The following is a 16,262-nucleotide window of genomic DNA, read 5'->3' as shown; positions in this document are numbered from 1 at the left end:
AGCGGAAGGGGCAAGATAATGCATGGGGATTAAGAGGTACTAACTACTAGGTATAAAATAAATAAGATACAGCACAGGATGTAATGTACAGCACAGGGAATGTAGCCAATATTTTATAATAATTTTAAATGGAGTATAATCTATGAAAATATCAAATCATTACGTTATATACCTGAAACTAACATAATATTGTAAATCAATTATACTTCATTTTTTTTAATTTAAAAAATAAAAACAAATTAAAAATTGATGTTGGGTATGGAGATTGGTAGAAGTCTGATAAAATAAGTAAGGGCCATTTTGAGGGTTCTTGCATTTCAAATAAAAAGTTTAAATTGTTATCTGTAGGCAATGAGGGGTGAATGGACCCAATCTGTGCAATGAGGGGTGAATGGACCAAAGTGATTCTGTTGGCACAGTGGAGGCTGTATTGGGGCCGTGGGCGGGGGCAGTTGAGGGGGAGGGGCAGAGATGAGCGGCAGGGCAATTAGTTAGGAGATATAATAAATGAACTGTTTCATGGTGTGTCTGCTGGAGTCACAGACAATGTCCCTCTGTTACCCCTTCCCGCCTTCTCCGTGTATTTGTTCACAAGAGCAAGTGCCCTGCAATCTGCCCACCCTGGTTTAAATATTCTCCCAAGGAAAAGCTCATCCATCTCACACAAGTCTGAGCCACTATGACACAGAAATTACATAGACGATCAAACCAGCATCTACGTTTATCCAATAAGAAAAAAAAATCAACAACAGTAAGTGTGGCCTGGTGAACAAAAACATCCAAAGATAACAAAACGGAGGCAGGAAACTAGTAATTAACAAAGTGCTGTTTTATTCAGGTTCTCAATTTATGCAGAAGCAAACTCACGCTCACTCTTCAGCTGTGTGATCTTGGATGAGTGGTTTTTTAACCTCTCTGGGCCCTGGGGTTTCTCATCTGTAAAATGAAGGCTGTAGGTTGGAGAAATTCTGAGACCCCTTGCAATGATAACCTGATATCTCAGTCCTTCTCCTACAGCTTTTGCAGATAACCCAGGCACATATTGTAAGGAGAATAATAATTTAGGCTGGGCCTCTTCATTCTTAAGCAGCTCTTCCATCCAGGGCCCCAGCTGTACTAATGGAAGGGAGCAGAGAGTCGCTTATGCTCTATTCTCAGTGTTCTTCTTTGGGACCAATGCTGTCTACATATACAAGCTACAGCCTAGTTCTTTTTTTTCTTTTTTCTTTTTAATTAATTTATTTTTATTTTTGGCTGTGTTGGGTCTTTGTTGCTGTGCAAGGGCTTTCTCTAGTTGCAGTGAGTGGGGGCTACTCTTCATTGTAGTGCGTGGGCTTCTCAGTGTGGTGGCTTCTCTTGTTGCAGAGCATGGGATCTAGGCGTGTGGGCTTCAGTAGTTGCGGCACACGGACTTAGCTTCTCCACAGCATGTGGAATCTTCCCAGACCAGGGATCGAACCCATAATCCTCTGCATTGGCAGGTGGATTCTTAACCACTGTGCCTCCTGGGAAGTCCCACAGCCTAGTTCTGGAGGCCTCATCTTCACACAGAGGCTGAGCGGGGTGCACACTGAGCTCTACATGAGGGAAACCACATGGCTTTGGTCACACTGAGCTGCCAATATTTCTGCAGGAGTGTCAGTGTGCAGAGAGCACAGACTGGGAGTCCAAGCCTGAGTCTGCTCCATCACTTACTGGCTATGCTAAGCTGGGCAAGTGACTTCTGTTTTCCTACCAATAAGATGGAAATAATAACAGCACCTACCTCGCAGGGTTGTTGTGAGGATAAAAGAACAGTGCCTTGCACATTGTAAGTGCCATTTTAATGTGGTATATGAATAAAGAGAGCATGATAGGCAATTCTGTTAATCTCAGTGATAACATGATAAACCAACCTCTATCATCCCCATGTGGGTCACGATCCCTGAGAGATCCAGGCAGGTGACTAAGGCTGGTGGGTCTAAGTAGAAAGTGACGTTGCTGGGCAGAACCTCAAGATCCCTTGGTATTCATCAGGTCATTCCCACATGGTGATATGCATAGCTATTCCCTCTCTACTAAATTTAGGGAATTTATTTTGGCACTTTTCTTCAATGCCCGTAGTGCTCTCAACAAAAATAAAATGCAGTGACCTCAGTAATCTAAACACTATAGAAATATCAAGAATAGACTCGGACGAGGCATGCCCACTGACATTACGTTTGCAAGACTGAATGGGAAAGTCAGAACATGTTGAAATTTAGTGTAGGAGGCACCCACCAGGAACAAACTTGTTCCCCTAGTTAGAGAGACTGGGGGTCCCCACCCTTGCCTTACCAGTAACCTTTACAAAAAAAAAAAAAAAAAAAAAAGGCCTTTATAACCAAAGCATTTTTTACTCCACGTTGAGGTCAAAATCCAATTCACACAACTCTGGGCACCCAAAGAGAATTAGCCAGAGAATGCTACACAGCTGAGGGGGATCAGGAAGCCTGGATTCTGATAAACACAGTCCTCATCGATGAGAGCACTCGGAAAACACAGTTGGGACAGATTCACAGTATGTTTAGAATGGGATTTGGTCACTTCAGGGTTACCTGGTTTTATGAGGGAGAAAATCCTTAAGCAGTAAAGCCCAGAAGTAGATTTCTATGTTTGGATATTCATTTAACAGGTCCACAGACCAATTCGGAGCATCTATAAGACCCTGGCAGGGACGTGATGGGAAGGATTCAGGAGTGATGTTGGATGCGACTGGACAGGTGGTGGTCCCATGCATTCCATGCACAAAGAGTTTGCTTTATTCTGTAAGTGCTGCAGAGTCATGATTTGTGTTTTACACAAATCTTTGTGGAGAATGGATTTCAGAGAAGCAGGAAAAGGGACTACACTAAAGTGTCTATTATAATGATTCAGGAAAAAAGACGTGAGAATCTAAGCTAAGGAAGAAGTAAGGATTAAAAGAGCAAGTAGATTTTTTTGATCATTTAAGAAAGTATTGATTTGAAACATCAGCGCTTTAAATTTCAAGGGAAAGTTGAAGGCAAGTTTTCATTTTTTTTAATGTTTTAAAATTGAAGTACAGTTGATTTACAATGTTGTGTTAATTTCTGGTGTACAGCAAAGTGACTAATATATATACACATATATATACATATATATACACATATACATGTATATACATTCTTTTTCATATTCTTTTCCATTATGGTTTATCACAGGATATTGAATATAGTTCTGTGATATTCAGCAGGACCTTGTTGTTAATCTATCCTATATATATTAGTTTGCATCAAGAGCAGGTAGATTTGACAATTACTTAGGAAGTGAAATTGGCATGGTGTAAAGATGAATTGCATATGCGGTGGCAGAAGTTGGGAAGGTGACCCTGTAGAGCTGAACAAACTCAGGTGACATCAACATCCCACCTAGGTTTTTACACTGAGGTAGTTGGGTCAGTACGACCATGACCACATATAGACCCAACTCTTTCCCAAACAACTTCACTGTTCTAATAGCCTTCTGTTGGTACATTCTTTCAATGTCAGTAACTCAGCATTGCACATTCTAGGAAAAGGGGGAAAATTCAACATTCTGCCAAGGCCCTCTTTTTTTTCACAAAGTTCAGAATAGCTCTAGGCACAGCACATGGTGCTCATTTTGTATTATATGCAATCTGATTGATTACTGTGTGCCAAATTATGAATAGTTGCCAAGAAGTCTCATGACCATTTATCAAAAAGACGCTGTTTGTATGAGTTATAAAGAAAGGATGTGGCAGGAAAATTAGAGTTCAACTAAAAATGTATTAGTCACATAGGTCCTTTTATGATTCTAAAATTCCTGTGCCTAGTGATGTGTTCAATTTGCCTTGGATGCGATTTCTAGAGATCTGTGCGCTCTTTGGTTTAGCTCCATATCATAACAAAATATGTCAGATGTTACGTCCAGCACCCAGCATGGTGCCTGGCCCATAGCAGGCACTCTGGAAATATTTATCGGATGAATGAATGAAAGTAAAGGCAACTGTGGGCAGATTCAATCCCCAGGGCCTGAAACCTGGCCCAGGAGCTTCATGACGTAGGAAGAGGCTACAGAAGAGAAGCACAGCCTTCTACGCCTCTTCCCTGGATTCAAGCACCTCTCAGGCTGGCTTTGGGGCTTAGGATCTGCCTGGACCTGCACCTTCTTGCATCTTCCTTAATTATGTCACTTAGTGCAGAGGTAGAGCAGTCAGGCCAAGGGCAGGAGAGATTTTAAGGAGCAGGAACTCAAATTCCTGTGTAGACATTCGGCCACCAGAGGGCAAGAAAGTCAAAACCTGCTTCTGGATGTCAGCATTGCCCCTTGCAGGGTGGAAACTTCCATGCTTCCAAGGCAGCACCCTCACCATTTCTTTTTACTGGTAGTCCCTAATATTTGGTACAGCGGGAACTGTAGTCTAATTTCACCCCCGAGCTATCTGAAATATCCACCTTTGGCAATGCTTTCCTTTTTTCCTTTCCTAATAATAATTTAAAAACGAAACCAGGACACAACCAGGAACATTTTCCAAGGTTGACCGAGCAGGACTCGGGTAAGGCCACTGCTTTGGGCAGCTTCCTGTGCAAACTGCCTGGAAGCCGTGAGGCGGGACGTGCTCCTCAGAGCGTCCAGGAGGTGTGCCCAGAGGCCCTATGGGTCAGGTAGGGATGCCAGGTAAAATACAGGATGCCCTGTCATATTTGAGTTTCAGATAAACAATGAATACTTTTAAAATATCAATCTGCCCCTAATTTGGGGACAATTTGTTATTTTTATTCACTGAATCCAGCAACCCTCCCTGTGTGGGGTGCAAGGATGCTTGCTCTTCCTGCACCTACGGGGTACTTCACTCTTCTGCCTTTGCTCATGCCACCTCCCCCATCGGGGATGTTCTGTTCACTTCACCACCCACATCACACTCCTTATTCAAGGTTCGTCTTGGATGTTACCTCCTGCTTCCCCTTCAGTGCTCTTAGGGCCACGCTTACCTGCATGGTGTAGCTTATCACACTGGCCTAGCATTTCAGGTAGGTGTGTATGTAAGCCATGGGATCAGTGACTCTGAGTGGGGGCCAGAAGGGAGGGGACAAATTTGGATCATCTGGGAGGAGGGGTCATTCTGCAGGTTCCTGTATATGGGAGCAAAAGCAAGGTTGGAAACCCCTGCACTGGCTTCCCAGCCCTCCCCCCCTCCCCCCCAGGGGTGGCAGGGGAGAGGGGGCTCCATCCTGTCTGTGGTCCATCTTTGTGTCCTCTGTATCTAGCACAGAGACCAGCTCTTCACAGAAACTCAACACAGTTACATATTCTTAAGATAATATAATCAGCAAAGCCCTAGTTCTTTTTAAAATTTATATCTATATAGCTATCTATATATCTGTATCTATCTATCTATCTATCTATCTATCTATCCCCCATTGCTCCCTCTTGGGCCATTTTACCCCTTAGCCGCCTCTCCTCCACATTTGTTCTTCCCACTCTGCCACTTCTTCACCCACCTTGGTATCATCAGATTTTCCAACATCCCTACTTTCCCGGGAGCGCTTTGACACATTACTTTACTGGCTCTGCTGCCCTCTGATCCCTCTCTCCCCTCTGTTTTTACCCACCTTTCTGTTGGGGGATGCCCTGGAAAAACCTTTATCCCCATCCCAACAACTGATACCCAGAGAGCCTTCGGGTCGGGGCAGGCGCAGAGCCACCTCCTGCATAAGAGCTTGGTGCTCCTGGTGCCGTGTCCCGGGCAGCTGGCAGGCTCAGAGCCACCATCCAAAGACGACTCGGGTTTCAGTTTAAACAAGGACACGTGCTCCCAGGCCATCTGCCTAACGTTCTGTTCAGGCAGGGTCTGGAGTGAGAAGAGATGGCACCTGACCTGGTAACTGAGGAGAGCTTAATAAAGGGACTGCAGGGTTCCCATGGGGGTGGGCAGGGTCCAACACATGCCCACAAGGGATGCTGCAGTCAGCACGGGGATGCTCACCTTCTCTAGGCCCGAAAAGGCAAGAGGAGGGAGCCTTTAGTGCAGCCTGGAGAGAGAGCTCAGGGTGGGTGGGGGGGGAACTGCCTGACAGGGTGTGCCCTCCCCAGAGGGTGACCCTACAGGGAGGGGTGGGGAGGAGTGAGCCTGCCCCATTCTCCTTGACCTCCAGTTTTTATTAAGTGGTTGTTGAATTGAATTAAATAGCAAATTCACCAATCTGGGGGTAGAAACAGTGTGAAGAGTGGAGACACTGTGGTCCAGAAAGGTCCCTGGATCAGCCCTTGCTCCTGCTCTGGTCTCCTGATACATGTCGGGGGTCTCCCTGTGACCTCTGCGTGGAGCGGGAAATGTCACGAAATCTGGGCAAACGGTGCAATGTCCACAATGCACAGGGCGCTGAGGACCATGGAGGGATGAGGTGGGTGGAGAGAGAGCACAGGTATACAAAATCGAAGCAGATACAGCTCACCTGTGCTAAGGCCCAAGTGAGCTCTACAGACTCCTGGGTCGGGAATTGAGCAGAGGGTAAAAATAAAGGCCAAGATTGGTAGGCAAGGTCTCCTACAAGGGATGGCAAGTTATTTATAGTCTCCTTGGGGATTTTTAATAAAAACAAACAGCAAAAGATACAGCACTCCTTCCTGATTCCTTCAGAAGCATTTGTCCAGAGACCCCTATGTCCAGGTCAACTACACAATGATGCAGGTTAAACATGAAGGGTCCACGGCTGAATTATCATTGCTCACAACAAATGATCACGTCGGCAGGGAAGCACTTATTCCCTCTCCCTGACTTGCCAGAAACTAGGATTTTCTCCCAAACCCTCTCCCCAGCTCCTCACTCTGTCCCAGAGAGGAACAGGGCTTGTCTAGTCTAACTGTGTCTCTCAGTCTCTCTCTGGGCCCCCTCGTGGGGAGACCTGACTTGGTCCACACGTATCTGGAACTGGTGAGAACGTTAGCCTCATTCTGGGGTACAGCCCACTGCTGCCCTAGCCCTCAGCTATATTTCAGCATTGACTTCATCAAGGAACCAAGTTTATATTTTAGTCTCATTTTGTCTTACTCTTTTGTTTGCCTCTTCATTTGTTCAGAAGTTGGGTAAGGAAGTGGGGCCTTTTTAGAATCACAAACTGTCCTTAGCATGTGTTAGTCATTATTCTAAATTCTTTAAATTGTGCTTTCATATGAATCTTCACTACAATCCTAGGAAGAAGGTATTACTATTATTATTATTTTGCAAGTGAGGAAACAAGACATTCCTTAGCTCCACAAAGCTCACACCCTTAGGAAGGGGAGGAGCTGGAATTCAAACTCACTTCTGGCTGTAGAGCCCAGAAACTACCTTCAGGCGATGCTGCCTCAGCTATAATTTCTTTTGTGGTATAATCCTCTCATTTTTTTTTTTTCTAACCAAGTTTAAAAATTCTCTTTAAATCAAGAAACCAAACCGATGGGAACATACCGTATAGCACAGGGAACTCTACCTAATGCACTGTGGCGACCTAAATGGGAGGGAAGTCCAAAAGGGAGGGGACATCTGTATGTGTGTGGCTGATTCATTCTGTTGTGCAGTGGAGGCTAACACAACATTGTAAAGCAACCATACTCCAATAAAAATTAAAAATAAATAAATAAATAAATAAATATCAACAAACCAAAGTGTATGTACCTGACTATTCCTTTTGTGAAGAAAACACAAAAGAGGGAGAAAACACCAAGACAAAACAAATGCCCTTTTTTGAGAGCCGAGATCTGGTCTCACACTTCAAATGTTAAGGATGGAACATTTTTTCTCATCTACTGTTGACATAGACAGAGCTATCTGGATTAGGGCAGCTAGCAGCACACTTATTTCCTCAAGGGGAGACAATTTAAACCATCATTCTTATTCAGGTTAGATGGCAACGATTTAGAGAATTCACCCCTGTAGCTAAAGGAAGATGAGTATTATGTGACCCGATGGTGGAGAAGATGAGGAAGAAGGTTCTCACACTGTGTTTATAACTCAGTAGGACAGATGGTGAGCCGTACAGCAGCCAAGACCTTCCTGTCTACACAGGGCTCAGTGCTTGGATCCTGGAGGGACACTGCCAAGGAGCTATTTAAATTGGATGCTGGCACAAAATCTAGTATCAGACATCTACTGCTTCGCAGCCAATACTCTCTCCAGATTGAAACCAAGCAGGACCCCGCAGGGCCTTCCAGGTACTAAAGTCCACTTGTATCTCTTAGGGGAGCCACTGATCAAAACCACTTGCCCTGGCCAGGCAAGATAGTAGCCAGTTGCATGAGATATCTTAACAGGAGGTCCTGGTAATGAACATGGAACTAACAAGCTACCACCAACCAGAAGAATTTGGGAAAGGTCAAAAGGAGAGAGGAGATGCCAGTCCACATGTCCTACCAACCTCCCAGAATCCTTCTCGCTGGAATCCATCTTGGCTGAGTGATGAGTGCACCACCAGGAAGGACTCTGAGTCAGAATGATTGGCCAGAGACAACCCAGAAACTAACCCTATCACCATAAAACCCGAGACTGTGAGCCACGAGCCAGAGCAGTTCTTCTGGGTTCCCTCTCCCTCCTGTTCTCTGCCTGGGCACCCCTTCCCTATAAACTCTTTTGCTTTGTCAGCACATGTGTCTCCTCAGACAATTCATTTCCAAGTGTTAGACGACAGCCCACTCTTGGGCCCTGGAGGCGGTCCCCTTTCCTGCAACAGATCCCCATTTCTTGTTTGCAAAAAAAAAAGGCTTTAGTCTCCTAGGCCCTCCCTGAGTTCCAAAGAGCAGGTACAGGCAATAACTAATTAGGGAAGTGAGGGAATGCAGAAACAAAGGAGAGCTTCCCTGGTGGCACAGTGGTTAAGAATCTACCTGCCAATGCAGGAGACACGGGTTCGAGCCCTGGTCCAGGAAGATTCCACATGTCATGAAGCAATGAAGCCTGTGCACCACAAATACTGAGCCTGTGCTCTAGAGCCCGTGAGCCACAACTACTGAGCCCGTGTGCCACTACTGAAGCCCATGTGCCTAGAGCGGGTGCTCTGCAACAACAGAAGTCACTGCAATAAGAAGCTCGTGCACCACAACAAAGAGTAGTCCCCACTTGCCGCAACTAGAGAAAGCCCATGTGCAGCAATGAAGACCCAATGCAGCCAAAAATAAAATAAATTAATTAAAAATTTTATTAAAAAAAAAAAAACAAAGGAAAAGCAGTTTAATCAAGAAGAGTAATGACAACAGTTCAGCAATAAGACAGAGTCCTAGCTCCTCCTCAAGGGATACACATAGCAATCTGAAGGATATCTTTGAGTTGTTCTGCAAGAACCAAAGACACCTGCCCCAGGGGGAGAATGCTGACTACAAGCTGAGCACAAGCACTTACAACAGCCTGGTTGGCACCAAAAGGCTGATGATTAAGATTCCTAAACCATCACCCTGTTACCTCATCGCAAACCAATAAGAAGAAAGTCATGCATCCTGCAGCCCCCACCCCAAATGTTGCCTCTAAAAATGCTTCCCTGAAAACCATTGGGGTATTTGGACCTTTTGAGCATGAGCTGCCCAGACTCCTTGCTGGCCTTGCTATAAATGCTGTCCTTTCACCACAACCTGGTGCCAGTAAATTGGCTTTGCTGCGTGGTGGATGAGCAGACCTACGTTTGACGTGGTAACAAGGTAAATCCACAGGATTTCTTTTTTCTTTTTTTTCTTTTAGCTTTTGGTAATAAAATACTTTATTGGTACTGTTTACTGTCAAAAATATAGTAACATTTCCATTGCTTAGCTTCCATCTTTAAATTAAAAGCTTGTTTAAAAAAAAGAGAAAAGAAATCATTTGATTCTGTCAAAAAACAAGCTACAACTAATAATTAGGCTCTCTCACTTTAAATGCCTTAATTCACTGGTCTTCACAATAAATAACTGTATATAAAAGGGGACAATAGCCTGAACAATTTTGCAGAGAACATTTTACACATCTTAAAAAACCAGGCCTAAACGCAATCCCAACTTAAAACTTGTAAGAACATTAAGAGTTATTGTAAAACTGAATTCATGTAGCACCAAGAAATTTGGGACTTCTTATAATATTTCAGATGATATGATTTTACTGAGCAAAAAGAGTAATGATTTGTCTTCCATGAATTTTCAGGGGTTTATATACAAAGAGAAAGAATGCAACATGGGTCCCTTTTAAAAATCAAAAGTTCAAAAATCTATGCATGCCTTTCACCATATCTCCAATTTGTGGATCTAGCAATTGACCCTATGGTCAAAGATCCATGTGTGATAAATAACAGTACAGTTGTATCTGAAAATAATTTCTTGTTCATCTTGTCTCATTAATATAATTTACACCTCAATTAAAACATCATTCTATCTGCAAGTTATATATATATCTCTAAAATATTCTATAATTCAGATTTCCATTTAGACAACCTTCCCCTCCTCCCCTTTTCTCAAATCAGTATGATCTTATGGTATGCCTCATTAAATTGTTTGGTTTTTCTCCCTTCAGTGAAACTCCCCCTCAACTCAAAGTATCGTAATCCTGCAAATACAGATGTAGCATAATTAACATATTAGGAAAAAAGAATAATGCATACATATGGATCCAGGCTAAATGAGACAATACAAAGTAAAAACATAACACCACGCTTTGCTCATCTATTCTGAACCACAAGAAGGCCTTGGCAAAGCCCTGGTTCGTGTAAACTGATTTTCCCAGACACCCCTAGTACGCTGTACTCCAGCATAATTAATTGTTCTGTTAAAGACGTTTCCATGTTTATTTCTGTTTGTTCAAAACAGTCTATAGCAACTTTGATTCCTAACCCTGAACATGATGATATATTAGTAACACATTATATTTTTAATCAAGTCATAGATTTTCACCTTAGTATTTCTACTATTACCCATTTGTTTAAAAACAGACATTGAGGGGGCTAGGCAACACAAAGTTGAGGGATTTTTATCTCTGCCTTCTCTTGATTAGTTGAGGATTTTAGATGTATCATTTAATTATCCTCTGCTTCAGTGAAAAAGGATTCTTCAAGCAACTGACCAAAGGTCTTCATTTAAAACCAAGCACGTTGACTCAGTGGTTGGCAGGTGAACAGCCCTGGTCGACACACTCCATCTGTAACACTCCATCCTCTCTTCAGGAACAGGATGCTCCTGACCCACCTTCAGCACAACACATTCCATTCCTCAGCCCAGATGCAACCAGGATACACAGCAGAGCACGAGGCCAGGCAGAAATTAACTCAAAACTACTCTTAGAACAAACAGGATTTTGATTTGTCAATGATTCCATAGTGAAGTATATTCACAAAACACAGACTTTGCAGTGCAACATTTGCTTTTTCTTCTCGCACCAAATTAAATTGTTAAAGTAATGTCAGCAAGAACACAAAAGATAAGCATGTCTTCTCTGAAAGAGGCACTGCATTTGGAATTGGAATTAAGGCTAAATAAACAGTGCTGGTTTGTGGTTCTGACTAATGTGTCAATGATAACATTAACCAACAGCTTCGCTCTTTGTCCTGTATGCCTATTTGTGAAGATGCGTCTCTATCTCCTCCCTGAAGACCAGCATTCCCAGGTGAGTGAGCGGCCTCGTTCATGGCTTTGGACTGGATGCACATGCGGTATTGCTCGGGGGGCAACTCATCAGCACAGCGTTTCTCATGCCAGAGGTGGAAAAGACCAAGAACTGGAGTCCGAATCACAATCAGGTCACCAAGTGAGTATTTTCGATAAAGGTGAACATCTTCTCCACCCCAACCTTTTACTTCCATATCAAATCCACCAACGGTCAGGAAATCTGATCGATACTGACAAGTCACTCCAAAGCCAAAATCTCGCCAAAAGCCAGAATCCTTTTTCTGAACCAGCTGCTGTTCCACAGGCGGAGGCATATCCAGATTGGCATAAACGATGGCAGGGTTGTAAAGACTGAACACCACCTTCTTACCTGGCTCATCATTTAACCAGCAGCTCTTAAGGAATTCAGCTGAGAAATATATATCGACATCACAGAAAAACATCAAGACCTCTCCCTTGTCCCAAGCTCGGGCACCCACATTCAGTCCTCGTCCACGATTAGATTCTTCATTTAATGAGACCAAGGTGTAATTGTGAAAATCAGATTCACCTGTGACAGATTCTAGGCTAGACTTGACTTTAAATAGTCTTTCTTTACCAAAATACGCCACTGTGAGATGAATTCTTTTGTCTTGATGAATACATACATCCCTGAAGTTCTGCATAAACTGCGCAAAGTCTTCAGTTCTTTCAGCAAGTGGCACAATGATATTAACAATTGATCTAGTAACGTCAATCATCTCGCTCTTCACTTTCATGAGAGGTCCAAAGGGGCGGAAGAGAGTCACATGTCTATATTCCATAAGGTCTGCTTTTTTAAAAAAGAGTTCATACTGTGTGCCCTTATCTCTCTCAGTGCAACAATAACCGTCTATGAAATCATTTTCATTAAATATCAGTGGACTCCCCCAGTGGACCCTCCTCATCTTCCTGTTCATCATCTTGATCAGGATTATTAATGACCTCCAAGCCAGCTTCAATAACTTCTACCAATTTATCTCGCTTATCTTTTCTAACTGGTTTTTCCTCAGGATGGTGAGTGAGACCCACTTTCAACTGGAATACTTTCATTAAGGTAAAACTTTCAAAGGGAATCAATCCATACTCACTAGGTAGTTTGGCTCCTATGCTAACTTCAGTTTTGTCAATCTGTGAAAGAAGAAACTCGAAAAGATCACTTGGTGCTTGCTCCTTGTTGCCTTGATAGCCTAGGCCATTAGTCCCTATATTCTGTCTCTCTTGCAATGATCTCATCTTCTCACGCATTTCTTGTAATTCTTGTTTTTTTTTTTTTAAGAACTTTTATTGAGATACAGTTAACAGACAATAAACAGCATATATTTAGGGTGTACAATTTGGTGTCCCAATCTCCCAATTCATTCCCCCCCATCCCTCCCCACTTTCCCCACTTGGTGTCCATGTGTTTGTTCTCTACACCTGTGTCTCTATTTCTGCCTTGCATTTCCCCTTTCATAGTTGTTAGCATTTGCCTTATGTATTGAGGTGCTCCTATATTAGGTACATAGATATTTATAATTGTTATCTCTTCTTCTTGGATGGATCCCTTGATCTTTCTGTAATGTCCTTTCTTGTCTCTTGTAACATTTTTTATTTTAAAGTCTATTTGATCTGATATGAGTATTGCTACTCCAGCTTTCTTTTGATTTCCATTTGCATGGAATATCTTTTTCCAGTCCCTCACTTTCAGTCTGTATGTATCCCTAGGTCTGAAGTGGGTCCCTTGGAGACAGCATATATATGAGTTTTGTTTTTGTATCTATTCAGCCAGTCTGTGTCTTCTGGTTGGTGCATTTAGTCCATTTACATTCAAGGTAATTGTCGATATGTATGTTCCTATTACCATATTCTTAATTGTTTTGTTGTTGTTTTTGTAGGTCCTTTTCTTCTCTTATGTTTCCCGCTTAGAGAAGTTCCTTTAGCATTTGCTGTAAGGCTGGTTTGGTGGTGCTGAATTCTTTTAGCTGTTGCTTGTCTGTAAAGCTTTTGATTTCTCCCTTGAATCTGAATGAGATCCTTGCTGGGTAGAGTATTCTTGGTTGTAGGTTCTTCCCTTTCATCACTGTAAATATATCATGCCACTCCCTTCTGGCTTGCAGAGTTTCTGCTGAGAAATCAGCTGTTAACCTGATGGGAGTTCCCTTGTATGTTACTTGTCATTTTTCCCTTGTTGCTTTTAATAACTTTTCTCTGTCTTTAATTTTTGTCAACTTGACTACTATATGTCTTGGCGTGTTTCTCCTTGGGTTTATCCTGCCTGGGACTCTCTGCGCTTCCTGCACTTGGCTAGGTATTTCCTTTCCCATGTTAGGGAAGTTTTCAACTAGAATCTCTTCCAATATTTTCTCAGGTCCTTTCTCTCTCTCTTCTCCTTCTGGGACCCCTATAATGCGAATGTTGGTGCATTTAACATTGTCCCAGAGGTATCTTAGACTGTCTTCAGTTCTTTTCATTCTTTTTTCTTTATCCTTTTCTGCATCAGTGATGATCACCATTCTGTCTTCCAGGTCACTTATTCGCCCTTCTGCCTCAGTTAATCTGCTATTGGTTCCTTCTAGTGTATTTTTCATTTCCGTTATTGTGTTGCATATCTCTGTTTGTTTGCTCTTTAATTCTTCTAGGTCTTTGGTAAACTTTTCGATCTTTGCATCCAGTCTTTTTTCAAAGTCCTGGATCATCTTCACTATCATTATTCTGAATTCTTTTTCTGTAAGGGTGCCTATCTCCTCTTCATTTAGTTGTTTTTCTGGGGCTTTATCCTATTCCTTCATCCGGTACAAAGTCCTCTGCTCTTTCCTTTTCTCTATCTTGCCTTTTCATTTTCTCTGTCTTTCTGTGGCTGTGGTTTTCAGTTCCACAAGATGAAATACTGCTGATACTGCTTGATACTGCTGTCCGCGCTCTTGTGGAGGAAGCTATCTAGGAGCCTCCTGTGTGCTTCCTGATGGGAGGGACTGATGGTGGGTAGGGCTGGGTGGGCAGAACTCAGTAAAACTTTAATCTGCTCGTCTGCTAATGGGTGGGGCTGTGTTCACACCTTGTTTGTTGTTTGGCCTGAGGCCACCTAGTGCTGGAACCGACAGGCTCTTTGGTGGGGCTAATGGCGGACTCTGAGAGGGCTCACACCAATAAGCACTTCCCCAAACCCCTGCTGCCAGTGCCCCTGCCTCCTCGGTGAGCCACAGCTGCCCCCCCACCTCAGCAGGCAACCCTCCAACACCAGCAGGTAGGTCTGGTTCAGTCTCCTATGGGGTCACTGCTCCTTCCCCCTGGGTCCTGGTGGGCACATTTTTTTGTGTGCCCTCCAAGAGTGGAGTCTCTGTTTCCACAAGTCCTGTGGAGGTCCTGCAATCAAATCCCGCTGGCTTTCAGAGTCTGATTCTCTGGGGATTCCTCCTCCCATTGCTGGCCTCCCAGGTTGGGAAGCCTGATGTGGGGCTCAGAACACTCACTTCAGTGGGTGGACTTCTGCAGTATAACTGTTCTCCAGTGTGTGAGTCACCCACCCAGCATTTATGGGATTTGATTTTAACACGATTGCGCCCCTCCTACTGTCTCATTGAGCTTCTCCTTTGTCTCTGGATGTAGGGTGTCTTTTTTGGTGAGTTCCAGTGTCTTTCTGTCGATGATTGTTCAGTAGTTAGTTGTAATTCTGGTGTTCTTGCAAGAGGGAGTGAGCGCACGTCCTCCTACTCCACCATCTTAATCCTATCCCTGTAATTCTTGTTTTAATTGGGCAATTTGGCATTTCAGATTGGTCGCTCTGGTTTGATAATGCTCTCCTTGCTCCTGTAGGAGGCCTTGGTAATATTCTTTACCATAATCTTCCCCAACGATACCGGGAAGAGATGCATTTCCATCAGTCTGGGGGGCACATTCCAGAAGGTATAAAAATAATATCAAACTGCAGAGTAAAGTGAGACCCAACAGTAGCCAATGGGTCCGGGTCTGAAGAATCAATCCTCTTCTAGGCACTCTTATCAATGTGGACTTGCCTAATGAGATGAGCTCTTTGCTTGTTCATACCTTTCTCAAAAGGTTATAAAAAAGTAAAAACAAAATCAGTATTTCCATTAAAGTTACCAAAATGAATTCGGCTGTAGCTTTAAAAAACTTCTTCCTTCAGTGGTGAAGACTGTTTGCAGAAATGAGAAATAATGCATATTTCCTCTATTGTTTCCATGATATCCAGAATAAAGAAATATGATACACACAAATAGATAAAATCCATGACATGGGTGGTAATTTTTCACGTTCTCCCGTCTGTGCATGGCGGCCGCTGACCGGCACCAGCTCCCTAGCCATGGGCATACCAGGGCAGCGCCCGGCTCGCTGGGGCAGCCGCAACCTCACAGCCCACCCTCCAGGCGCGCTGCCTCACCGACAACCTCCCACAGGATTTCAATAAAACCAGAGCTGCAAGATTTGTTTGAGAGAAGGAGAAAGTTACCTGAGTGAGTTTTGCAGTCAGAGCTTTTTAGCCATTGTCAAGGTAAGCTTCCCAAGGTCTTGAGTACCCCAGCCATTGTTACATCACTTCTGGTCACAAACACAGAATGAATTCACTAGACTCCATGCTTTTCTCCAGGCCATTAGGGATCCTGCTAATCCTCATCTGGATGAGACCTTTAGCTCTGGTTGAAGGACCC

At 43.4% G+C, this 16,262-nt stretch overlaps 1 pseudogene; it reads right to left on the bottom strand.

Moving 5' to 3' along the window:
- Window positions 1–11,509: 11,509 nt before the first annotated feature.
- On the bottom strand, window positions 11,510–12,861 carry LOC130851936 (chondroitin sulfate N-acetylgalactosaminyltransferase 2-like; annotated as a pseudogene).
- Window positions 12,862–16,262: the final 3,401 nt, after the last annotated feature.

Source organism: Hippopotamus amphibius, chromosome 4, assembly GCF_030028045.1.
Source record: "Hippopotamus amphibius kiboko isolate mHipAmp2 chromosome 4, mHipAmp2.hap2, whole genome shotgun sequence".
Taxonomy (NCBI): Eukaryota; Metazoa; Chordata; class Mammalia; order Artiodactyla; family Hippopotamidae; genus Hippopotamus; species Hippopotamus amphibius.
This window is presented reverse-complemented; position numbering and strand designations above follow the sequence as displayed.